The sequence below is a fragment of the Carettochelys insculpta genome, chromosome 5 (assembly GCF_033958435.1).
Source record: "Carettochelys insculpta isolate YL-2023 chromosome 5, ASM3395843v1, whole genome shotgun sequence".
NCBI classification, from domain to species: Eukaryota; Metazoa; Chordata; order Testudines; family Carettochelyidae; genus Carettochelys; species Carettochelys insculpta.
The window spans coordinates 56,342,522-56,367,817 of record NC_134141.1 but is presented as its reverse complement, the minus strand read 5'-3'; the positions used below and the strand labels follow the sequence as shown (position 1 = coordinate 56,367,817).

The following is a 25,296-nucleotide window of genomic DNA, read 5'->3' as shown; positions in this document are numbered from 1 at the left end:
GATTGTCTGTCTGTCTGTAATTGGGAAGCATCCCTCTACCCCTGTAGCTCTCTAAATTTTTACTTTTCATCCCATTGCTCGTGAGAAGAGTCTCTAGTTGTATCTATAGACTTCATATCACCCCTGCTAGTCTTCAGTCTTAAAATATAATTTAAATATATTCCAGGAAGTTTTTGGAGACTCTTGGGGATAACTTTGTGGTACAAGTGCTGAAGGAACTGACCAGGGGCCATGCACAGCTTGACCTGCTGCTCACAAACAGGGAAGAACTAGTAGGAGAAATAGAAGGGGGTGGCAAGCTGGGCTGCAGTGATCATGGGATGGTAGATTTCAGGATCCTGACAAAAAGAAGAAAGGTGAGCAGTAATATAGAGACCCTTAATTTCAGAAGAGCAGACTTCAACTCCCTGAGAGAACTGATGGGCAGGATCCCCTGGGAAATTAATATCAAGGGGAAAGGAGTTCAGGAGAGCTGGTAGTATTTTAAAGAAATCTTCTTGAAGGCACAGGAACAAACCATCCTCATGCGCAATAAGCAAAGCAAATATTGTAGGCAACCAGCTTGGCTTAACAGAGAAATCCTTGGTAAGCTTAAACTCAAAAGGGATACATATAAAAAGTGGAAATTTGGACAGGTGACTAAAATGTATAAATAATGTATTGTCTGGAGAATGCCAGGGAGTAATCAGGAAAGTGAAAGCACAATTGGAACTGCTGCTAACAAAGGAGTATGAAGGGCAGAAAGAAGGGTTTCTACAGTCATGTTACCAATAAGAGTCCCTGAGTTACCACTGTCGGGGTGGGTGTGGGGCCGTTATTGGATGAGGGAGGTAACCCGGTGACAGATGATGTGGGAAAGAGTAAAGTACTCAAGGCCTTTTTTTGCGTTACTCTTCACAGACAAAGTCAGCTCCCAGACTGGCACTAGGGATTGCAGTATGGGACAGAGGTGGGCAGCACTTGGTGGGGAAAGAACAGATTAAGAGCTATTTAGAAAAGCTAGATTCACACAAATCCATGGGTCTGGATTTAATGCATCCAAGGGTCCTGAGGGAATTGGCAGATGTCATTGCAGAGCTTTTGGCCATTATCTTTGAAAACTCATGGAGATTGGGAGAGGTCCTGGATGATTGGGAAAAAGGCAAATATAGTGCCCATCTTTAAAAAAGGAAAGGAGGACAATCCAGGAAAATATAGACCTGTCAGCCTTACCTCAGTCCCTGGAAAAATGATGGAGCGGCTCCTCAAGGAGTCCGTTTTGGAGCATTTGGAAGAGGGGGAAAGTGATCAAGAGTAGGCAACATGGATTCACCAAGGGCAAGTCATGCTTGACCAACCTGATTAGCTTCTATGATGAGGTAACTGGCTCTGTGGGCATGGGGAAGTCAATGGATGTGATATTCCTTTACTTCAGTAAAGCTTTTGATACAGTCTTCCACAACATTCTTGCCCATAAATTAAGGAAATATGGATTAGATACATGGACTTTAAGCTGGATAGAAAGCTGGTTAGATGGTAAGTCCCAGGAGGTAGTGATCAGTGGCTCTGTCTGGTTGGTGGTCGGTTTCAAGTACAGTGCCCCATGCATTAGTTCTAGGATCGGTATTGTTCAGCATGTTTGTTAATGACCTGGATGATTGCACCATCAGTGAATTTGCAGATGGCCCTAAGTTAGGCAGAGAGGTAGGTACATTGGAGTGTAGGGATAGGGTCCAGAGTGACATAGCTAAATTGGAGAATTGGGCCAAAAAAAATCTGGTAAGGTTCAACAAGGAGAAGTGGAGTCCTGCACTTGGGATGGAAGAATCCCAAGTATTGTTATAGGCTGGGGATTGACTGGCTAAGTAGAAGTGCAGCAGAAAAGGACCCGGGGATTATGGTGGATGAAAGGCTGGATGTGAGTAAACAGTGTGCCCTTGTATCCAGGAAGGCTAACGGCATACTGGGGTGCATTAGGTAAGCATTTCCAGCAGATCTAGGAAAGTGTTATTCCCCTCTGTTCGGCACTAGTGAGGCCACATCTGGAGTATTGCATCCAATTCTGTCCCCTCGCCTCAGTATGGAAGTACATGCATGCATTGGAGCGGGTTCAGTAGAGGGCAATGAAAATGATTAGGGGGCTGGAGCACATGACCTATGAGGAGAGGCTGAGGGATCTGGGGTTATTTAGGGAAGATATGAAGATTTGATAGCAGCCTGCAACTTCCTGAAGGGGAGCTATAAAGAAGATGGTGAAGGCTGTTCTCAGTAGTGACGGATGGCAGAACAAGAGCCAATGATCTGAAGTTACATAGGAAGAGGTGTAGTCTGGATATTAGGAAAAACTGTTTCACCAGAAGGGTGGTGAAGCACTGGAATGCTCTGCCTAGAGCAGGGGTGGAATCTCCGTCCCTAGAGGTTTTTACATTCCTGCTTGACATAATCATCCTAGTCAGGACTAAGTTAGGGTTGATCCTGCTTTAGGCAGGGGGCTGGACAAGAAGTCTCATAAGGTCCCTTCCAGCCTTAGAATTCTGACTTCTATCCATTTGTGTCTCTTGTTTATTGCCTTCTCATATCCTAGCTAAGCATATTGGCTACATCTACACTACAGCAGTTTGTCAACAGAAGTCACTATCTGAAGAAATGTTCTGGCAAAACTTCTGTTGACAGATCACTTCCATGAACAGAAGCGGGTCAAAAGAGCAATCCACAGGGCAGCCAAGCTGCCTAGTTGCTTTCTTAACAGAACTGCCAACCAGAAGCTCAGCAAAAGGGGCTGCATGGTGAACTGGAGGTCCTGTCTGTGGACAGAGGCCCCCCCGGATTGTCCACATGGCTTTTTTGTTGACATAAACTGTGAACAAAAGCGTAAGAGAGAACCATTCAATATTTAACATCTTTCCTCATCAGTTTTTCTAGCTTCCTACTTGCTTGAGTTATGCTTTTTGGAATCTTTCTGAAAGTGTCTTGTCCTGAACTGAATTGATGGCTTATCAAACTGGAGTCATGTAGATAAGGAACACTACAGCCCTCCCACTGGATGCATTTGCATGTGCAATCCAGAAATGTATTGGTCTTTGTACAGATATTTATACTGTTTTAACTATCATTCTTCGTTCTTATCAGCATTACTGCTTCCCAGAGTTTTCATTTTGTTTGATCATCATTGTTTTAAGATTATATTTTTCCATATTGCTTATATTTTCCAAGTTGAATTTCATTTTGTTGTCCATATGTTTCTAATTTTCTAGATTTATGGGGGTTCATGTCTCTCTCCATTTTATTAGAATGCTGACTAATACCTCTTTCATATGATCAGATCAGTCTTAATACAGATCTTGAGGTTTCCCTTGTATATTTTTCTGACTTGATAGTTGTCATTTTTTACCTTTTTTGTTTTTGTTTTAAGTGGTATCATTATGCTTGCTCCATTTTTTGTGTGTGTGCTTTCTGGGCATTTGGAGATTTTAGGTGCCAGTGCCTATTTGACCTGCACATATGCTCTTCTACCCTTTACTGTGGGTGTATGCAACTGTGCAGGAGAACTGTCCTCTGTTCCTTCTCAACTACTTTGCATGAGAGGGAGCCTTAATAGTAGCTGAGTTAAGTAGTGTTAATTAGTAATAGTTAAAGGAAAGGACCATTTGTCTTCGGGTTCCCCCCCCCCCCATCTGGGGAACTTTTAGATTTCTACAAGGGTATATCTGTCTTTTACAGTTTTAAATGTTGCTTCTCTTGCGAGGAGTCTACCTTAGTGATCAATGAGGCCACTGCCAGTATATGCATGCCTTGGAGAGTTTCACTTTTGGGGGAAGTGTAATTTTTGTTAAAATTTGAAAACCAGAAAGAGGGAGGAGATTAAATTGCACCTCCTCAGGATGTAGAGCTTCCTCCATTTAGCTTTTCTGACCCAAGCCATGGGGATAACCTATGCCCTGTCATACACCTGTGTTGGAGCAAATAGAGCTCCTGGACCATTTCCACATAATTCTCCCATTAGAGTTTTTAAGAGGGAAAACTCAAATCCTCTAAAACAAGTCATTAGGGAAGAGACCTCAGGTTTCCCAGGTAGAGAATCTACCTCAAAGGAATCCTGATTGCAAATTAAGCCTGATACTTTGGCATCTCCCTGTGACACTATGCTCTGTATCTTTCCAAAAATTTGCTAATTATATGGATATGACATAACTGAGATGTATTTCTTTGAGATATCATCACAAAGAGTGATTTACTGAATATGATTACCCAATTTGTTTTTCTGTATCCTAAAGTTAGAAATATGGACTAGTTAAGAAATTACAACTGGACGTGTGTGGGAGATACCCACTAGACAGCAGGCCATCGGACTTGATGGGCCATTAGTGTGAAACAAGAAGATTTGAAAATACTAATCTGTCTCCTCCTTTTATGGAGTTCTGGGACATAGCCGTGACACCACTAAGTCAGGTGGTCTTGTCACTTGGTATTAAATACCATGTTGGAATTCTAGTAATTTTCCACTAAAAGAAGGGGACACCCAGAGTAGGAAACAAAAGGTTCGTGCTTAAGGTAAATCTTATTTAAGGTTAGGAAGTAAGTTGATCAGAATTCTCCTTGAACAACAAGAAGTCCTGTGGCACCTTATAGACTAACAGATATTTTGGAGCATAAGCTTTCGTACTGAAAAACACGTGGAAACAATAAGTAAACTGGGGGCTGAAGAGTTGAGCCCAAGCTGAAGGACACTCAGCTTGTGAAACAAAACAGCAGTCTTGTAGCACTTCAAAGACTAACAAAATGGTGTATTAGGTGGTGAGGTTTTGTGGGATCATTACGAACAGACATCAGGAATCTCTCAATACACAAGCTGGTCAGTGAGCATTTCAGTGGAATGGGCCATTCTGTTAAAGACCTGAGAATATGCATCCCACAACAAAGAGACATTAAAAGCAGATTACACAGGGAGATTTGTGAACTAGGCTTCATATTCAAATTCAACACATTAATACTTGGTCTAAACAAAGACAGCAATTACCTCACACATTACAAGGACTGCTTCCCTTCCTTTGATGTTGAATGATCTTAGGTAAGATACTTAACATCCCCCATCCCTTTCCTTCAGTTCATGTATTTGATTTGTCAGTTTTTATGGCAATTTTTTTTGGACCTCTGTGCTATATGTCCAGGCCTGGACTGGAAATTCTATAGATCTGAAGTGGGTCTGTCCCACGAAAGCTCATCATCTAATAAATCATTTTGTTAGTCTTTAAAGTATGACATGACTGCTGTTTGGTTTTGTTAGAATACAGACTAACAGCTACCTCTCTGTTACTATTCAGCTTGTGAGTAATAACTTCTGGTGTCTCAAGCTACAGTCCAGTGCAGCTGCTTTTCAAGACTTTCTATAATCTGCCTGTAACAGAGTGAGGAATTCTTTATGTAACCAGTTTCTTCAGTAAATCAAGCTTAGTTTGTATAATTTGCTTTATTTGTTCAGTAATCAGTGTCATAAACAGCTTTGTTTTGTTTGCTACCTCTTTAACAACTTAAAATCAACCTTGTATAATTAATAAACTTATTTCTTGTTTATAAAGTAGTCCCTTTTGTACACTTCATAGTGGAGGGGGGGAAGTAAGAGGTTGTGCATACCTTCTTCCACGTTTGAGGAGTCATATTGCATAATACACCTTTAGGTCTGCCCTCCAAGAGAGGTGGACACCTGGGTTCTGGGTCAAGTCTTTAAAGATGAGTCTTCCCAAAGCTGATGTCCATGTCTGTCATTCTGCAGTTGTGTTTGATCCTGTCTATATGTGTCCTGGAGGAGGCTTACTTGCTTGGCTTAGCAAGACAGGCAGAAATTGTTCCACCACTACCGCTGCAGTACTGCAGAAGATCAGACAATCATCTAGTGGATACACCTTGGAGCGTACAATACTGTTCACTCCTCCGCCACAAATCACTGCCGCTGAGGCTTCCATCTCGGTCAGTACTATATGAGTTAAATTTTCATGGATCTCACAGTGAGATGCTGGACACACTTTGCTCAAGGATTTGTATGTCTTCAGGTAGTCGCCTTGTACTGGGAGCATCACTCTTTTTTTTTTTTTTTTTTTTCTATGGGTGCTCCACTTCTACAAAGTCACACTAGAGATGGTGATGAGGATTTCTCACTGACTTCTCAAATGTTGCTTCAGAACTCCACTCCACAGTATTTTTCTGAAGACTCCTAGAAAGATGGAAACTATTTGAGAAAGACATTCTCAGGGTCCATCCTGATGATCTGAGCACTCATGGCTACCCCCATTATTTCATATGGGCCCCCTCAATAGGATCCATGAACAGCATACTAGCAACATTTCTCTAGGACCCTTATCACTCATTGCTCATAGAAATAGAAAATTCCTCCCCAGTCCTGCATTACTCTCTTGAAGGCCCAAACCGCTAAGAGACTTTGGAGGACCAGGATCTGAGACTATACAGCAATCATCTTGCTAACCAATATCTTTTCTTCATCCCCAGATGAAGCAGTCATGCCTTTACCTACCATCTCTGGCTGATAACTTCAAATAAGAACATAGGAATGGCTGTACTGGGTCAGACAAGGGTCAGTCTAGCCCACTGTTGTCTTCCAACAGTGGCTAATTCCTGGTACCCCAGAGAGAATGAAGAAAACCAATGATCGTCAAGTGATCCATCCCCTGTTGTCCTTTCTGACAAAGAGAAGCTAGGGACACCATCCTTGCCCATCCTGGCTAATGGCTACTGTTCGACTTATCCTCCCTTAGTCTCCTCCTGTCTAAGATGAAATGTCCCAGTGGTATTAATCTCTGTTCATATTGCAGCCATTCCATTTCTGAAGTTAAGGAACCATATCTGCGTGCAGTATTCAAGATATGGCCTTACAATTGAATTATATAGAAACTATAACATAGTCTCTGTTTTGTTCTCTATCAGTTTCTTAATGATTCTTAACATTAGGTTTGCTTTTTTGACTGTAGCTGTACATCAAGTGAATGTTTTCAGAGAACTATCCACAGTAACTATAAGATTTTTCTCAAGTGGCAACAGCTAACTTAATCCCCATCAGTTTATATGTACAGTTGGGATTATGTTTTCCAATATATATTACTTTGCATTCATCAATATTAAAATTCGGTTTCATAGTCACCTAGTCTTGTGAGATCCTTTTGAAGGTATTCACATTCTGCTTTGGACTTAACCATTTTGGGCAGTTTTGTATCCCATTCAGATTTTGCCACCTCATTGTTTAACCCTTTATCCAGATCATTTATGAATATGTTGAATATGATTGGTCCCAGTATGGAACCCTGAGGGAGACCTCTCTCCATTCTGAAAACTGACCATTTATTTCTACTTTGTTTCTTTTCTTTTAACCATTTTCAGTGTATGAGAGGACCTTCCCTCTGTCCCATGAAAACTTACTTTAAGAGCCTTTGCCAAGGTCCCTCACCAAAGGTTTTCTGGAAATCTAAGTACATCATATTCATTGGATCCTACTTGTCCACCTGCTTGTTGACTCAAAGAATTCTGGTAGATTCGTGAAGCATGATTTCCCTTTATGGAAACCATGTTGACTTTTTTCCTGAAAATTCTGTTCTTTGCTGTAGTTTCAACCTATTTACCTTGTAATGAAATTAGACTTACCAGCCTGTAATTGCTGGCATTACTACAGTAGCCTTTTTTAAAAATTGCTGTCAGATTAGCTATCTTCCAGTCATTCAAAGCATATTTAAAGAATGGGTTACAAACCACATTAGTAGCTCCACAATTTCACATTTGAGTTTTTTCAGAACTCTTAAGTGAATGCCACCTTTTGTCTTTAGTTTATCAATTTTGTTCCAAAACCACCTGTACAGCACCTCAATCTGGGACACCTCACCAAAAAAGAATGGTTCAAGTTCGAGAAGACTGACACACACAATTAATTTTGCTTCTCAGCAGTGACCTTATTATTCATGAGTGCTTCTTTTTGCATCTTGCTCGTCTGGTGACTCCATTGATTGTTCAACAGGCTTTCTGTTTCTGATAACTTTAAAAATTGCTGTTATGTTTTGGTTTTTGGATAGCTATTCTTCAGATGCCTCATTGGCCTTCCTTATTACATTTTTACACTCACTTGACAGAGTTTATGTGCCTTTCTGTTTTCCTCACTAGGATTTAACTTCCACTCTTCAGACAACACTATTTTTTTAAAATCTCTTGCTGCTTCTTTGTTGCTAAGCCCCAGTAGGACTTTTTTTTTTGGTTTTCTTACTGTTTTCTAATTTGGCATATACATCAAAGTTGAGCCTCTATTATGGTGTCTTTGCAAGTTGCATGGGAAATTTTCAGGGTTTTCAATTTTGGCTCTGTAACTTTTAATTTCTGTTTAACTATCCTCATTTTTGTGTATTTGCCATTTCTGAAATTAAATGCCACAGTGATGGGCTGTTGTGGTGTTTTTCCTGCCATAGAGATGTTAAATTATTTAATAGCCATTGTTTCCAAGTAGTCCAGATATATTCACTCTCGGACCCAGTCCTGTGCTCCACTTAGCACTAAATCAAGAATTCCCTCTTCTCTTATGGGCTTTAGAACCAGCTGCTTCAGGAAGCAGCAATTTAAGGTGTCCTGAGGTGACATTTACACAGTCAATATGGGGATAGTTGAAATCTCCCATTATTATTATTGAGTTTGTTTTATTTTTATAGTCTCGCTAATCTCTCTTAGTATTTCCCAGTGAATGTCCCCATCCTGGTCAACCCTACTGCTATATTTGTATTATTAGAGCATAGAATTATTATCCATAGAGATTATATGGAACAGTTTGGCTCATTGAAGAATTTTACTTCATTTGATTCCACTCTTTTTTTTCCATATATTTATTGTGTGAGTGATGAATATGAATGTTTGTTTGAAAAGAGATTAGCTTGAAGGCCAGCATGGCATCCAAAGAGTCAGAGGAGAGGCTGGAGAATTGCAGAAGCTAAGGAAATGTCAAATGTGCCTGTTGTATTGGTAACGAGCAGATGGATGACTCTGAAGTTAGAAGCAAGCACTCTCAATATGTGAAGGTAACAAATACCATCAAAATCAGGGTGGGACAACACCCAGAAAAGTAATCACCAGACTAATATTAAACAGTAAGAACAATATTCAAATAAACATATGCTGCAAACTTACTCAGTACATCATAAGGTAGCAAAATCCATAGACTTGCATGGGCAGGAATTCCTATAAAAGGTGAGATGTCTTGCATGGGGTTTTTGGGTTCTGTCTGCCCAGATCTGGAGCATTGGTCTGGATGGAAAGATCTCTCCCTCGCTCTCAGCTTCACTGGCCACTAGGTTTATGCAAGCCACAAAGTGGAAACTATAACAGTGTGTGAATGAATTCATAGGCTTTTTCTATATTCTCAGTAAAAATGGTACAATCACTTCCCTGCTAAAAAGATCCCATGTGCTGCTTCTGAGCATAATTATATACATAAAATTTGCATAGATGTGTTTGAGGTATTTGGTAAAGGTGCTGGACAAAAACTAATTCACTCCTTCACATTAATATTAAGGAGCTCTTTTCTTGTGGTGTTGGTTATGTGAGTGTTAATGGAAGAATAAATCCAGAATTCTGAATGCTGCCTAACCGACAAGGAAATCATAAGTTGTGGTTCTAATAAATACTGGACATTATATGGATGTTGATGTATGGGTGTAGCTACTTGTCTCAAGTATGGCTGTGAACCAATGCAATCTACTCTAAATGTTTGCTTTAAGGGATTGTTAAAATGAGACAAGGTAACTTTTTGCTGCTGAGCCAGCTAAATCTTTTTGCAATTTTAAAGCAGGTTTTTCTCTCCTAGTGGTTCCCAAACTTTTTGGCATCACACTCCCCCACTTTTGATTTTTTTGAGAAATGCTCACCCCCCCATCTTTTCTTTGCCATCATCCAACGCTTCTTTAACAAAAAAAAATCACTTAGAATTTAAAATAAACACAAAAGCTTGATTATAAAATGTTATTTAACATTAAAAATAAGCACAAATAGTTTTTCTTGGCCCCTTGCGGGTGCCTGGTGCAGCCCCGGCTGGCCAGCTGCCAGAGCTGCCTGCGCCAGCTGCCTGCCCACCTGACACCTGCACTGCCAGAGCTGCCCCCCTAGCCCTATGCTGCCAGGACCAGCCGCCCACCCAAGGCCCATGCTGCCAGGGTCAGCAACCCTCCTCCCATCCCAAGCTGCCTGAGCCCTGTGTTGCTGGGACCAGGTTCCTGCCTTCCAACCCAAGCCCTGCACTGCTGGGGCCAGCTGTCAGCTCAAGCCCCTCTCCTCCCACAAAGCAAGGCACCCCCAGACCTCTTGCTCTTACCCCATCCCCCTCACCTGATCCAGGCACCTCCAGACCCACATCTAACCTCATCCTCTTCTCTCTCACCCCAGTCCACATTTTCTCACCTTTGCAGAAGGCAGCTAGCTCCATGTCTGTCTGTGATGTCTGCCTGCTTTTTATAGTGGCTGTGCTGGGTTCCCCACGTAAAATAGCAGGGGCTGAGAGTCAGGAACCAAGGCCAGCTCTTTCTTTGGATGGAGGGAATCATGTGGGGGCTGGGTTGCCTCGCAGCCCTCCTGGAATTTCTTCACGCCCTCCCAGGGGAATATATCCCCCAGTTCTGGAAACCATGCGGTAGCCTTTCTAGAGTGTTAGTTTGTCATGGCTAAAGAGAAGTGCCTTGTCTTTATGCTTTAATAGCTGCGTCTACGTGTGCCGGCTACTTCGAAGTAGCCGCGCCAAGTTCGAAATAGCGCCCGCCATGTCTACACGTGGCAAGCGCTATTTCGAAGTTGACATCAACGTAAGGTGACAAGATGTCGAAATCGCTATCCCCATCATGGGATGGGAATAGCGCCCTACTTCGATGTTAAACGTCGAAGTAGGGCACGTGTAGCTGATCCACGTCCCGCAGCATCGAAAGAGCGGGGTCTACCATGGTGGCCATCAGCTGAGGGGTTGAGAGAGACTCTCTCCAGCCCCCAAGCTCTATGGTCGCCGCGTGCAGCGGCCCCTTAAAGCTCCCCGCCCCCTGCCTTCCTGTGCAGGAAACTGAGAGCGTGTGCAGGCAGCAGCAGTAACACGCGGCCAGCCTGCACGCCTTCCTGCAGTCCCAAGACACTCCCCCGCTGCGATGGCTGCCCGCCAGCCCCCCAAGCGTCCCCAGGGCTCCCAGCCTGGCAGCCAGCCCTGGAAGAGGCAGCGGGGTCCCTCCTGGACAGAGGCTGAGATCCGGGACCTGCTGGGCTCTGGAGCGAGGAGGAGGTGCTCCAGATAATGGGGAGCAAGAGGCGGAACATGGATGCGTTCGCTCGGCTGGCCGAGGGCCTGGCCGCCCGGGGTCACCCTGCCCGCACTCCTGACCACATCAGGAGTAAGGTTAAGGAGCTGCAGCAGGGTTACGCCCGGGCCCGGGATGCGGCCAGCCAATCTGGGGCCGCCCCTGCCACTTGCCCCTTTTACAGGGAGCTCAGGTCCATCCTGGGCCCCCGGCACACCTCCTCCCTGCCGGCCCCTCTTGACACATCAGCCGACGAGCCCAAGCAGGCCCCGGAGGCGGAGTCTGCCCTGGAGGCAAGCCCCGCATCCCAGGGGCCCCCCCAGGAGCCCACCCCGGGACACCGGAGGAGGAGGAGGGGGAGTCCTCCTCCAGCGACGGGGGGCTCCAAATAATCCTGCCGTCCCGGAGCTCCAGCAGGGCGTCCGCCCAGAGGGTTTCCCCCGACTGTGGGAGTGGACCGTCAGGTATGTACCACCCACCCCGTGCACACCCCTGGGGTTGAGGGGTGGGGACGAGAGACATGACCAGGGCCCTCCACATGCCCAGATGACCATAGCCCCAAGGACAGCAGTGGCACGTCCCTCAGAAGAGTGCATCAGCCCCTGCTCCCCGCAGCAGGACAGTGCCTGCCCCATCCCTGGGGATGGGGGCAGTGGAACCTAGGGTCCTGCGCGGGGGTGGGGTGGGACACCCATCAGCAGCAGCAGCAGCATCTCCAGGGGACGGGGATGGGGAACCAGCAGCAGAGGGGTGGGGGGACAAGGGCTACGGCTCGGGGGCCACACTAATGGCTGTTTCCACTCTTCCCCCCCCCCCCCGCCCCCCCGTGTTCCACAGCTGCACCATCGGAGGGCCCGGACAGCGCCGGTGAGGTGTCAGTGGTCCCGGACAGCCCACCGGGGCCATCACTGCAGGCCAGCCCCTCGGCGGAGCACCAACCAGCCCCAGGGCGGGGCTGACAGTGGACCCAGCACCACCAGAGGACAGCGATGGACCCCCAGCTGCTTGCGACCCTCTGGCGGCAGCTGGAGGTGTCGGAGCGGCGCCTGCGGGTGGACGAGCGGTGCCTGCAATTGCAGGAGCGGGCGCTGGCCTGGCGCCAGGAGGCATGGGGGGCCTTTTATGCGCACTTTTGAGTGCATAGCGGACTACCTGGCCCCCCATGACACTCTGCCCACTCCACCCCCCGCTCCACCCGCTGACCCACTGCCGTCCGCTGACCTGGGGCCTGCTGACCCCGCCGGCCGTATCTGCTGGTTCACCCGGCCCCCAGCCAGCCTCAGCCAGGGCTGAGGCTGAGGCGAGGGTCACGCCCGCCAACCCCGGGCGCTGGACAGTAGGGGGTGTGGGGCCCAGGACTTGCCCCCCCCCCCTTTGTACATATCCCCATTATTTTGTATATAGTTTGTGTTAGACCCCTGTTCTTTTATGATACCTGACCCCCATGTAAATAGTTCCCCCCTTTTGTTACACTATTTAGTGTGTGTGTGTGTGTGTGTGTGTACACACACTCTCTCTCTCTCTCTCTCTCTGCTGGATCAGTTCTCCAAAGCGTGCAAGGACTTTGGGCTTACCATCAGCCTAAAGAAGACAAACGTACTCTGTCGGGATGTTGCTGAATCCCCATCAATCAGCATTGACAACTATACGTTAGAGGTCATCCACGAGTTCATGTACCTCGGGTGCACCATCACTGATACCCTGTCGTTGGACACTGAGCTAAATAGGAGGATCGGAAAAGTGACCACAACTCTGTCCAGACTCAGCAAGAGAGTGTGGAATAACAACAAGCTGTACACTCACACCAAAATGCAAGTCTACAGAGCCTGCATCCTCAGCACCCTCCTTTATGGCAGCGAGACTTGGACCCGGTATGCCCGCCAGGAAAAGAGGCTGAACGCCTTCCACTTGCGCTGCCTCAGGCGCATCCTTGGAATATCATGGAAGGACAAAGTGACCAACACCGCCATCCTCAAGCAAGCTGGAATCCCAACCATGCACACCCTCCTCAGGCAGCGTCGGCTCCGCTGGCTTGGCAACGTCCACAGGATGAATGATGGAAGGATTCCAAAAGACATCCTGTATGATGAGCTAGCCTCTGGCAAAAGACCTCCCGGACGCCCCCAGTTGCGCTACAAAGATGTCTGCAAGAGAGACCTCAGAGAGGTAGGCATCAAGCTGGACAACTGGGAAGAACTAGCAGACGACCGCAGCAGATGGAGGCAGGGGTTGCACAAGTGCCTTCAGAAGGGCGAGATGAGGATCAGACAGCGAGCAGAGGAGAAGTGAGCGTACAGAAAGCACACTAAGGACTTGCCAGACACCCACCACATCTGCAAGAGATGCAGCAAGGACTGTCACTCTCGTGTGGGTCTTCATAGTCACAGTAGACGCTGTAAATGAAGTCCTCAATTGAAACTATAAAGGGCGTGATCCATAGTCTATGCAGACTGAAGGATGCCTACTACTACTATATATATTTGTATTAATATTAAGAGAATTCACTGTTTTGTGGTTTCAAAAACAACAGGTCTATTTTAATTTGCAAGAAAGTGGGGTGGGGATGTGCTCTTGGGTGCTCTGTGGTGTGGGTGTGGGGGCAGGGAGTGTTGTGGAGGATGGGGGGGTGTAGTGGGGGGCCTGCCAGTGTTCACCCCGTGGCCTGGTCAAAATGGGCCCGCAGGGCCTCCTGCACCCAGATCCCCTCGGGGTCCACCTGGCGACTGGGGGCAGCGGGTGGCTGCACATCAGCCCTGCCAGCCTCCACGGCCCAGCCCTGAAAGAATGCTTCCCCCTTGCTCTCGACCAGGTTGTGGAGTGCGCTGCACGCGCCCACAATCTGGGGGATATTGGTGGGGCCTGCATCCAGGTGGGTGAGGAGACACCTCCAGCGCCCTTTGAGGTGGCCAAAAGTGCGCTCAACCACCTGGCGCGCATGGTTCAGGCGTATGTTGAAGCGCTCCTGGCTGGCTGAGAGATGGCCCGTGTAAGGGTGCATGAGCCAGGGCTGGAGGGGGTGCGCCGCGTCTGCGATGACGCAGAGGGGCATGGTGGTGTCCCCAACAGGGATCTCCCGCTGGGGGATGTAGGTCCCTGTCTCCAGCTGGCGGCACAGGCCCAAATTCCTGAACACCCGATCTTCGTGGGTGCTGCCAGGCCAGCCAACATAAATGTCCAGGAAGTGGCCCCGGCTGTCCACCAAGGCCTGGAGGACCACCGAATGGTAGCCCTTCCTGTTCAGGAAGCGTTCTCCACTCTGCTCTGGAGCTTGGATGGGGATATGGGTCCCATGCAGAGCCCCGAAGCAATTTGGGAAGCCCAGGCTGGCAAATCCCGCGATGGTGGCATCCGGGTCCCCAAGCCGCACGAGCCTGTGGAGGAGCAGGGCGTTGATGGTGCAGACGACCTGCAGCGGAAGGACATGGGAGAGCACCAGTGAGGGGTGTGCAGGGTGTGTTTGGCCCTCCCCCCCAGTGCTGCCCTCCACCCCCCGGGCTCCCCCCCCCCGTGGGTCCTCTTACCTCCATGAGGACAGCCCTGACGGTGGCCTTGCCCACTCCAAACTGCTGCCCCACGGATCACATTAATGTGAAGTATTTCATAAAAGAGGAGAGAGGAATATATTTTATGGCTAATAACAAGAAGATACGTTCTGTCTGGCACCTAGTGAAACTTCCTTTTAAGTTGGAAAAAAAATGACACTTCTCTGAGAACTCTTGGTAAAGATAGTTCTTCTTTAGAATCGGACTGAAGACATTCTCGTTTTCCACAGATAAAAAGCTGTGAATTCATTATTTTAAGATGGCATTTAAAAGCTCTATTTGATTATTACATTTAAAGATTTCTTTTTTGTGGTTGTCCTTGGGAAAGAATTCCATTGGAAAATGGGAACCCCGCTCTCCATTCACTAGGTCAGAATGTTTAAAAGTCATATACATATTGGTAGTTTCCTTCCCCTCTGCTCATTGGAGGCAAAACAGGTGAAACAGTGATCTTCTATTAGTTTTCGCTTTGCTTGACACGCATAGAATTTTTCATTTATTTTGTTTGACTGCTACTGTAGGAGGCAGGTTTGTTTAAAATATGCTTTGAAGAGATCCCGGTAGATTACTGAAATTCAGTCCATCATGACTGATAGTTTCTGTTGCTAATGATCTGACATCACTGCGGAAACTTGCTTAATAACTGTGTTCTCTTAATCCACTTAAGTGAATGATTTGCAATACATACTCTTAAAAAGTATATTGAAGTGTCAGCGGAAAGAAACACCTGTTTAAATGGAAAATAACTACTTCCTGTCTTAAGGAGAGCTGTTTTTATCACTCCAGGAAAAGCACCTCAGTATAGAACGACATTTTCAAAAGTATGTAATGCCATTCTCCCCATGCAAGAGGGTAACAGGTCTCTCTCTCTCTCTCTCTCTCTCTCTGTGTGTGTGTGTGTGTGTGTGTGTGTGTGTGTGTGTGTGTGTGTGTGTGTATACACACAGAGTAATCCCTCAAAATGTGAGTTAAGTGCAACTAAAAATCTCGCTCCCCCCCAGCCCCAGTTCAAACACTCCCCACTGCACAGCCCCAGTTCAACCCCCTTCAGGGCCGCATGGCCCCAGCTCAAATCTACCCCCGTCCTGCGCTCCCTGCAGCCCTAACCCATGCTAGGCTTAATACCCCTGCCCCCCTCCCATAGCCTGTACATTCCGCCAGGCTTAGCTATCCCCAACTGCCCTCCTCCCCCACTCCCAACCCAGTATTTACCTTCCTAAATCAGCTGCAGAACATGCCTTATGCTGGGGAAAAAAGCCGCCCCTCCAACTCAGGTGAAATTCGAGTTATGCGAGGGTATGTGGGAAATACAAAACAGGCATAGTCTGGGATGGAGTGATTTTTAAAGGAAGCTGGGATTTTATTTCTGTCATGAATGCAGAGGACTGGACTAGATAACTAGTTGACAACCCTTCTAGCCTTACGTATCTGTGATTCTATCTTTAAGCACGAAAAGCAGGATTCACAGCTGTATCATAGAACTCTAGGGCTGGAAGGGACATCCGGAGGTCATCCAGTCCAGCCCCCAGCCTAAAGCAGGATCAACCACAATTAAATTATCCCAGCCATGACTATGTCAAGCAGGGACTTACAAACCAATAGGGATGGAGATTCCATCCCCTCTCTAGGTAATCTGTTCCAGTGCTTCACCACTCTCTTGGTGAAATAGTTTTTCCTAATATCCAACCTACATCTCTTCTTCTGTACCTTCAGACCATTGCTTATGGTTCTGCCATCTGCCACCATTGAGAACAATCTCTCTCCATCCTCTTTAGAGCCCCCTTTCAGGAAGTTGAAAGCTGATATCAAATTGCCCCTCAGTCTTCTCTTCTGCAAAGTAAACCCCAAATCTCTCAGCCTCTCTTTGTAGGTCATGTGCTTCAGCCCCTTAATAATATTCCTTGCCCTCTGCTGAACCTGCTCCAATGTGTCTGCATCCCTTCTGTAGTGGGGGGCCCAGAAATTGAATCGGTATTCCAGATGTGAACTTATCAGTTCCAAATATAGGGAAATAATCAATTCTCTAGATCTGCTGGAAATGCTTCTCCTAATGCACCCCAATGAGCTATTAGCCTTCTTGGCTACAAGGGTACACTTTTGACTCATATCTAACCTCTCATCTACAGTAAACCCTAGGACCTTTTCTGCTGCACTACTACTTAGCCAGTCAGTCCCTAGCCTATAACAGTGTTGGGAATTCTTCTGTCCCAAGTGCAGGAGTCTGCACTTCTTCATAGAATCATAGAACAAGAGAGCTGGAAGAGGCCTAAAAAAGCCATCGAGTCCAGCCCCCTGCTTTAAGCAGGATCAAACCCATCAGATCAGCCACGCCAGGGCTTTGTCGAGCCAAGACTTAAACACCTCCAGGGATGGAGGCTCCACTACTTCCCTGGGTAGACCATTCCAGTGCTTCACCACCCTCCTAGTGACAAAGTTTTTCCTAATGTTGAACCTGGACCTTTCCAACTGCAACTTGAGACCATTGTTCCGTGTTCTGCCATCCGTGACCACTGTGAACAGCCTCTCTCCAGCCTCTTTGCAACCTCCCTTCAGTAAGTTGAAGGCTGTTATCAAGTTTGCCCCTCAGTCTTCTGTTCTGCAGACTAAACAGTCCCAATTCCCTCAACCTTTCTTCATAAGTCATATGCTCCAGCCCCCTAAGTATTTTGGTTGCCTTCCACTGGACCCTCTCCAGTGTATCCACATCCTTCCTATAATAGGGGGCCCGGAACTGGACACAGTACTCCAGATGCGGCCTCACCAAAGCCAAATAAAGAGGAATAATCACTTCTCTGGATCTACTAGCAATACTCCTCTTGATGCAACCTAATATGCCATTAGCTTTCTTGGCTACAATGGCACACTGTTGACTCATGTCCATCTTCTCGTCCACTACAACTCCCAGGTCCTTTTCTGCAAAACTACTACTGAGCCAGTCGGACCCCCACCTGTAACCATCCTTGGGATTCTTCCAGCCCAAGTGCAGGACTCTGCACTTGTCCTTATTGAATCTCATCAGATTTCTTGCATCCCAGTCTTCCAATTTATCTAAGTCAGTCTGGACCCTGTCCCTACCCTCCAGCATATCTACCTCTCCCCCTAGCTTAGTGTCATCCGCAAACTTGCTGAGGGTGCAATCCAACCTCTCATCCAGGTCATTGATAAATATGTGGGACAGAACAGGACCCAGAACCGAGCCTTGGGGCACTCCACTAGAAACCGACCACCATCCTGACATCGAGCCATTGATCACTACCCGCCGGGCCCGACCTTCTAGCCAGCTTTCTATCCATCTTACTGTCCATTTATCCAATCCACATTCCTTTAACTTGCTGACAAGAATATTGTGAGAGACCATATCAAAAGCTTTGCTAAAGTCAAGATAAATTACATCCATTGATTTTTCCCCTATCCGCAGAGCCAGTTATCTCATCATAGAAACCAATCAGATTGGTCAGGCATGACTTGCCCTTCATGAATCCATGCTGACTATTCCTGATCAGTCTCCCTTCCTCCAAGTGCCTCAAAATGACTTCCTTGAGGAGCCCCTCCATGACTTTTACAGGGAGTGATGAAAAGACTGACCAGCCTATAGTTCCCTGGATCATCCTTCTTCCCTTTTTTAAAGATGGGCACTACATTTGCCATTTTCCAATCATCCGGGATCTCTCCCAATCTCCACGACTTTTCAAAGATAATGGCCAAGGGCTCATCAACAACATATGCCAACTCCCTCAGAACCCTCGGATGAATTAGGTCCGGGCCCATCAATTTATGTACATTTAGCTTTTTTAGATAGCTCCTAACCTGTTCCTTCCCCACCAAAGGCTGTCCACCTTCATCCCACAATGCATCACTTATCGCATGAGTCTGGGAGCTGTCTTTGTCCGTGAAGACAGAGGCAAAGAAAGCATTAAGTACTTCAGATTTCCCTACGTTATCTGTCACTGAGTTACCTCCCTCATCCAGCAGGGGCCCAACACCCTCTCTGATCACCTTCTTCTTGGTAACATGCCTGTAGAAACTTTTCTTGTTATCCTTCACATTCCTCGCGATTCGCAATTCTAGTTGCGCTTTCGTCGTCCTGATAACTGCCCTACATTCTCGAGCTATACGTTTATACCTCTCCGTAGACATCTGTCCAAGTTTCCACTTTTTGTAAGTTCCCTATTTGTTCCTAAATTTTCCAAGGATTTCCCAGTAAGCCAGTCTGCTCTCCTAACATATTTACTTCTTTTGCTGTGCATCGGGACAGTTTCTTTCTGCGCCTTCAATAGGGCTTCTTTAAAATATTGCCAGTTTTCCTGGACTCCTTTTCCCTTCATGGTAGTATCCCAGGGGATTCTCCCCATCAGGTTCCTGAAGGAGTCAAAGTCTGCTTTTCTGAAGTCCAAGGTGTGTAATTTACTGCTCTTTCCTTCCTTTGATCAGGATAAGTCGACCATCTCATGATCACTGCTTCCCAGGTTGTCCCCCCCTCTACCTTCCCTATTAGTTCCTCCCTGTTTGTAAGCAGCATGTCGAGCCGTGCACAACCTCTGGTCAGGTCCTTCAGCACTTGTGCCAAGAAGTGATCCCCAACATTCTCCAGAAATTTCCTGGACTGCTTGTGTACTGCCTTATTGGTCTCCCAACAGATGTCAGTGTAATTGAGTTCCCCCATGATAACGAAAGCCCGTGATCTGGAAACTTCTCTCAGTTGTCCAAAAAAAGCCTCATCTACCTCATCATCCTGATTTGGCGACCTGTAGTAGACACCAACCACCACATCTCCAGTGCTGCCTACACCACTAAGCTTGACCCAGAGATTCTCAACAGGCTTTTCTCCCTCTATGTACTGGAGTTCCAAGCAATCATAGTGCTCTCTTACATACAGTGCAACTCCTCCTCCTTTTCACCCTTGCCTGTTCTTCCTGAACAGTTTATACCCTTTCATGGCAGCGCTTCAGTCATGCGAGTCATCCCACCTAGTCTCTGTTGTTCCAATCAAGTCATAGTTCTTGGACTGAGCCAGGGCTTCTAATTCCTCCTGCTTATTACCCACGCTTCTGGCATTGGTGTACAAACACCTTAGATAACCAGTCAATCTCCCCGCCCTGACTACTCGAACCAAGGGTCCACTTTTGTTGTACGTTCCTCTTTGCATTTCTTCCTGGTCTCCAAGTTCCTTTCTATGCTCAGGGTTTTGGTAACCTTCCCCCAGCAATCCTAGTTTAAAGCTCTCCTCGCTAAGTTTGCAAGCCTACTTGTGAAAATGCTCCTTCCTCTCTTGGTTAGGTGGACCCCATCTCTTGCCAATAATCTTTGTGCCCGGAACAGCATCCCATGATCGAAGAATCCAAAGCCCTCTCTCCGACATCACCTGTGTAACCATAGATTTACTTCCTCAATTCGACAGTCCCTACCTAGCACTTTCCCTGCAACAGGAAGGATGGACGAGAACACCACTTGCGCTCCAAATTCTTTGACCCTTCTTCCCAGCGCCATGTAATCCGCAGTAGCCCACTCAAGGTCATTCTTGGCCATATCGTTAGTTCTCACATGCAAAAGTAAGAAGGGATAGTATTCCGAAGGCTTGAGCAGTTTTGTAAGGCTCTCAGTCACATCCTGAATTCGAGCTCCCGGTAAACAGCACACCTCACAAGATTGCAGTTCTGGTCAGCAGATGGATGGTTCAGTCCCTCTTAGGAGGGAGTCCCCTACCACCAGCACCCATCTTTTTCTTCTGGGGTGGTGGTCATTGAACCCTCACGCATAGGACTACACATCCCATGTCCTTCAGTAGAAGCAGTTCCCTTGCAATTTTTTCCCTGTGAGGCTCCTTCCAAAGCATTCACCACTGCAGAACCAGTGGAGAGAGCCTGAAAATGATTACTTATCTCTATATCAATGGGGGACTTGTGTACCAGCCTTCTTTTTCTTCTAGAAGACACATGCTGCCAGTTCTCCGCTTCATCCCTTACCGCCCTCCCCGGTTCTTCCGCCTGTCATGCTTGCAAGATTAAACGTTCCCTTCTGTCAAGGAAATCTTCATCTTCCCTGACTGAGCGTAGGGTCAACACTTGATCCTCCAGCCCTCTAATTTTTTCTTCTAAGATGGAGACCAGCTTACACTTAGTGCAGATGAAATCCCTTCTTTCCTCAGGGAGGAAGAAAAACATGGCACATTCCGAGCAGGTAACAGCAGCAGACCTGTCACTATCCATGCCTGCCATCCTAGAACAGTGATTTAAAAGAAAGGCAAGGGTCTTTGGCGCCTTTCATTCCCTTCCAAACTCCCTCTCTAAACTCCCTGTTCTTCTTCGAGTGTCCCCGTGGGTGCTCCACAATAGGTGACGGCTTGGCCGGCGCCGCAGATCGGATCTTCCAAGCAGTTTCTGCCGGACCGCGCATGCGCCGGCGCGCGCCGCTCCCTGGTGCGCTCCTGGCCATGTGCGCGATCCGGTCCCCGCCAGTTCCTCTCAACCGCCGTCGGCTGCAGACGGAATCCGACTAGGCTAAAGCCACATAGCGTATTCAACGACTTTAATTGTTTTCTCTTTAAAGTTTTCAGTTATTTAGGCTACCATAAGTAGCCGGTTGTTATTTTGTGGAAAAAAAAAACAAAAAAAACAAACAAGCTACGGAGGGACAGCTCAAGCCAGTCCCAGTAACAAGCGCCGGAGGCCGGGAGCTAGGGCCATCAGCCCTCCTGCTGAGGCAGGCCATCGGACGGGGAAACAGCACAAAGAGGGTGCTAAGTACCCATAAACAAACTCAAAGACTCACCAACAATGTCCTCCTCAGGCTTTAAAAAATGTGAGTCCTGCCGAGAGGCGATGCCAGTGTCCGATGGGCACAGTCTCTGCATAAGGTGCCTGGGGGAGTCCCATGTGGAACAAAAATGCGCCTTCTGTGCAAAATTAACGACAAGAGCACGGAGAGACAGGGAGATGAGGATTAAACTGCTGCTTCTTGACAAGGCCCTCCAGCCAGACGTGCCGGAGCGGCCGCAGCAGGAGGGACCCTCCGGGGCCCTTAGAAGAAAAGCTGCCTCCCTCACTCCATCAGCGCAAAAACGGAGGAGAGTTTCTCCAACCCGATCCCTGCCGGCAGCAACGGTGAGCGGGACGGGAGGAGCAAGCAGCCCCCAGCCGCAGCAACAGCTGATCGGCGGCGGCACGGAGAGCCACGTGGAAGCGGCTCAGCCTCCGATGATCAGCCAGCCGCCCCGCACCGCAGGCAGGGTGGCGGCTAAGCAAGCGCCGGTACCGGCGGCACCGCAGGCAGCGGCACCGACCCCCGGGGAACCGGCGGTGCAGAGCGCGCAGGCACGTAGCCTGCAGGCACAGAAGCACTCTGCGCGTGCGGCACCGCCTTCGAGCGTGCCTAGCACGGTGCCGACGGGGCCGGGATCCCCCGCCCATCAGGGGGCGGAGTTACCTCCCTTAGGGAGGGGGAAGGCTGCACACAAGAGGAGGCATTGCAGCCCCTCTCCAGACAGGGCTGTGGAGCTCTTTTCTCACAGCCCTCCGCTCATGTTGCAGACTCCAACCAGAAGGCAGGGGTCCCCCCTAGCCTACCCGGAGCCCCCTTCTCCTTTCCTGCAATCAGCCTCCCCATGGCTGGCACCACCCTCACCCTTCCTGGGATTTGAAACGCTGGACTATTATGCAAAATCGCTCTCTCCAGTGTCTCGACGATCCCCCTCTCCCAGACACAGAGGGTACGTGCAAAGGGAATGGTCAAGGTCACCTTCCCAGGAACAGTGCCTATACTGCCATGGTCGTCCCTACCACGCGGGGCATGGACACCATCGGCAATCTACCAGGGAAAGATCCCCACATACTACCTCGTACCCCCGAGGGCAATCGCGATCGGGGACAGAGACTCAAACGTCCCAGGGGGGACTGGCCGTAGACCCACGAGATTTTCCCTCGCATACCTCCAGCGAGAGGGTGCACCATCACCATCAAGAACCGGAAGGGTCCAAAGAAATGTACCCCAGCGGTTCCTCGTTTTCCTCCCCGGATGAGGCCACGGCCTTAGGGGACGTCCATCCTAAGGACGATCTCAAACAGTTTCAGGAGCTGTTTAAGAGGGTAGCTTTCATGCAAGGCATCCAGACAGCACAAGTGCAAGAGAAACATCATAAGCTCCTTAAAAATTTGAGCTCCCCGGCCTCCTCCAGAGTAGCAATACCGCTTGATGAAGCGATCTTGGAGTCCGCCACTACCATATGGCAGACCCCTGCAACTATTCCGCCTGTTCAAAAGAGAGCGGATAAGAAATACTTCGTGCCGGCGAAGGGCATGGAGTTCTTGTTTAGCCACCCCCAGCCAAACTCCTTGGTGGTGGAGTCCTCGCAACAAAGACTAAAAACATCTCAATTTAAAACAGGGGGAACGGACAGAGATGCCAAGAAGCTAGAGCTGTTCGGCAGAAAGGTCTACTCCTCCTCCACCTTAACGTTGCGCATGGCAAATTACGCAGCGCACTTGGCGAACCATAATTTCGACAACTATGCCAGATTAACTTCCCTCATGGACTCGCTTCCAGAGGACAAAAAGCCGGTCCTCAAGGCCATAGTGCAAGAGGGCTACGCGGCTGCGAGGATGGAAGTTCAGATTGCTTTGGACGTTGCGGACACGGCAGCACGTTCCACAGCAACTGCAGTGGTGATGCGACGGGAGTCCTGGCTCCAGACCTCGGGTATACCGAGAGATCTGCAAGCGAAGATAGTTGACCTTCCCTTCGACTTGCAGAAGCTGTTTGCTGAATCAACTGACTCGGTCTTTCATTCCAGTAAAGATTCAAGAGCCACACTCAGGACCCTGGGGATTTACACCCCTCCATACTCAAAGAAAAGGTACTACCCACAGCAAAGGCGGTACCAGTACCAGCAACAGCGCCCCCAGTATCACAGGGGTTACGAGCAAGGGCGGCATCAGCAGCACCAGCAGTACAGAACCCCCAGGCGACGCTCACAACAGGGCCGGCCGTCCTCGGGGCGGGGCCAAAGGCCACAAGTTTGACATACAGATCCAGGGCTGCGCCATCACCACCATTGCACAAGATCATCCGAAACGGCTTTTTCACCATCGCCTCCGACCATTCTACGACCAGTGGCAAAGGATCACCACAGACAAATGGGTGCTGGAGATCATAGCCACGGGGTACGCCATCGCCTTCCAGTTGCTCCCGCCGCCGCGACCCCCGCCCAAGCCCCACCCTCAGGAGGCCTCCCATGTAGCCAGGCTCAGGCAGGAGGTGGCCCACCTCGAGTTCTTAGGGGCAGTGGAGAAGGTGCCGGAGCAACTGCAAGGGAAAGGGTTCTACTCTCGGTATTTCCTGACGGAGAAAAAGACAGGAGGCTGGAGGCCCATCTTAGACCTTCGTGGCCTCAACAGGTATCTACGCAAGCAACGTTTTCGGATGATCACGATTGCCTCCATCCTTACAGCACTGGACGATGGAGACTGGTTCGCAGCCCTCGATCTACAAGACGCGTACTTCCACATAACCATCCATCCGGCTCACCGGCGTTTTCTCCGGTTCATGGTGGGCAACGAACACTTCCAATACAAGGTCCTACCGTTTGGCCTTTCCTCGGCCCCCAGAGTCTTCACCAAGACCTTGGCAGTGGTGTCAGCCTACCTGCACAGACAGGGGGTGTTTATCTTCCCGTATCTGGACGACTGCCTGCTCAAAGGGACCTCGAAAAGGGAGGTCCTCCGCATGATACGCGTCACAGCAAACACGTTCTCCTCACTTGGCCTGGTTATCAATCTGGCAAAATCAAAGATAGACCCCTCACAGGACATAGAGTTCATAGGGGCTCGCATAAACTCGGTCTCGGCGAGAGTATACCTACCAGAGGCTCGCTTTCGAGCCATCGGTTCCCTCGTGCAGGTCATCACCTTCAGCCCTACAGTGCCGGTCTTGACGTGCTTGCAGCTGCTGGGCCACATGGCAGCGGCGACGTTTGTGGTACAGAACGCCAGGTTGCACATGCGCAGCATGCAACACTGGCTGGCAAGTGTATACAAGCCGGCAGTACACACCGTTCACAGGGTGGTGTCGCCCTCACCTGGGGTGCGCGAATCCCTGCAATGGTGGGTAAACCCCGGGAACTTGCTAACAGGGGTACCCTTCCATCAGCCGCAAATATCGGTTTTCCTCACTACGGATGCCTCCCTCATAGGGTGGGGAGCGCACATGGGCGAAGAGGTGGCTCAAGGACTGTGGTCACCCACGGAACAGTCTCTACATATCAATGTTCTAGAGCTCAGAGCAGTGTTCAACGCCTGCAAACACTTTCGAGACCGTATACGAGGCAAAGTCGTCGGGATCAGTACGGACAATACCTCCACCATGTTTTACATAAACAGGCAAGGAGGAGCTCGATCCCGTACCTTATGCGCGGAAGCAATCCGCCTATGGAACTTGTGCATCGCCCACGATATAATCCTGAGAGCCTCATACTTGCC

The 25,296-nt window shown here is 48.4% G+C and overlaps 1 protein-coding gene across 9 annotated transcripts in view; it reads left to right on the top strand.

Annotated features, from left to right (window-relative positions):
• ERCC6L2 (ERCC excision repair 6 like 2) overlaps positions 1-25,296 on the top strand; it is a 227,848-nt gene that overhangs the window by 47,551 nt on the left and 155,001 nt on the right. The gene's annotated exons all lie outside the window — the stretch shown is intronic.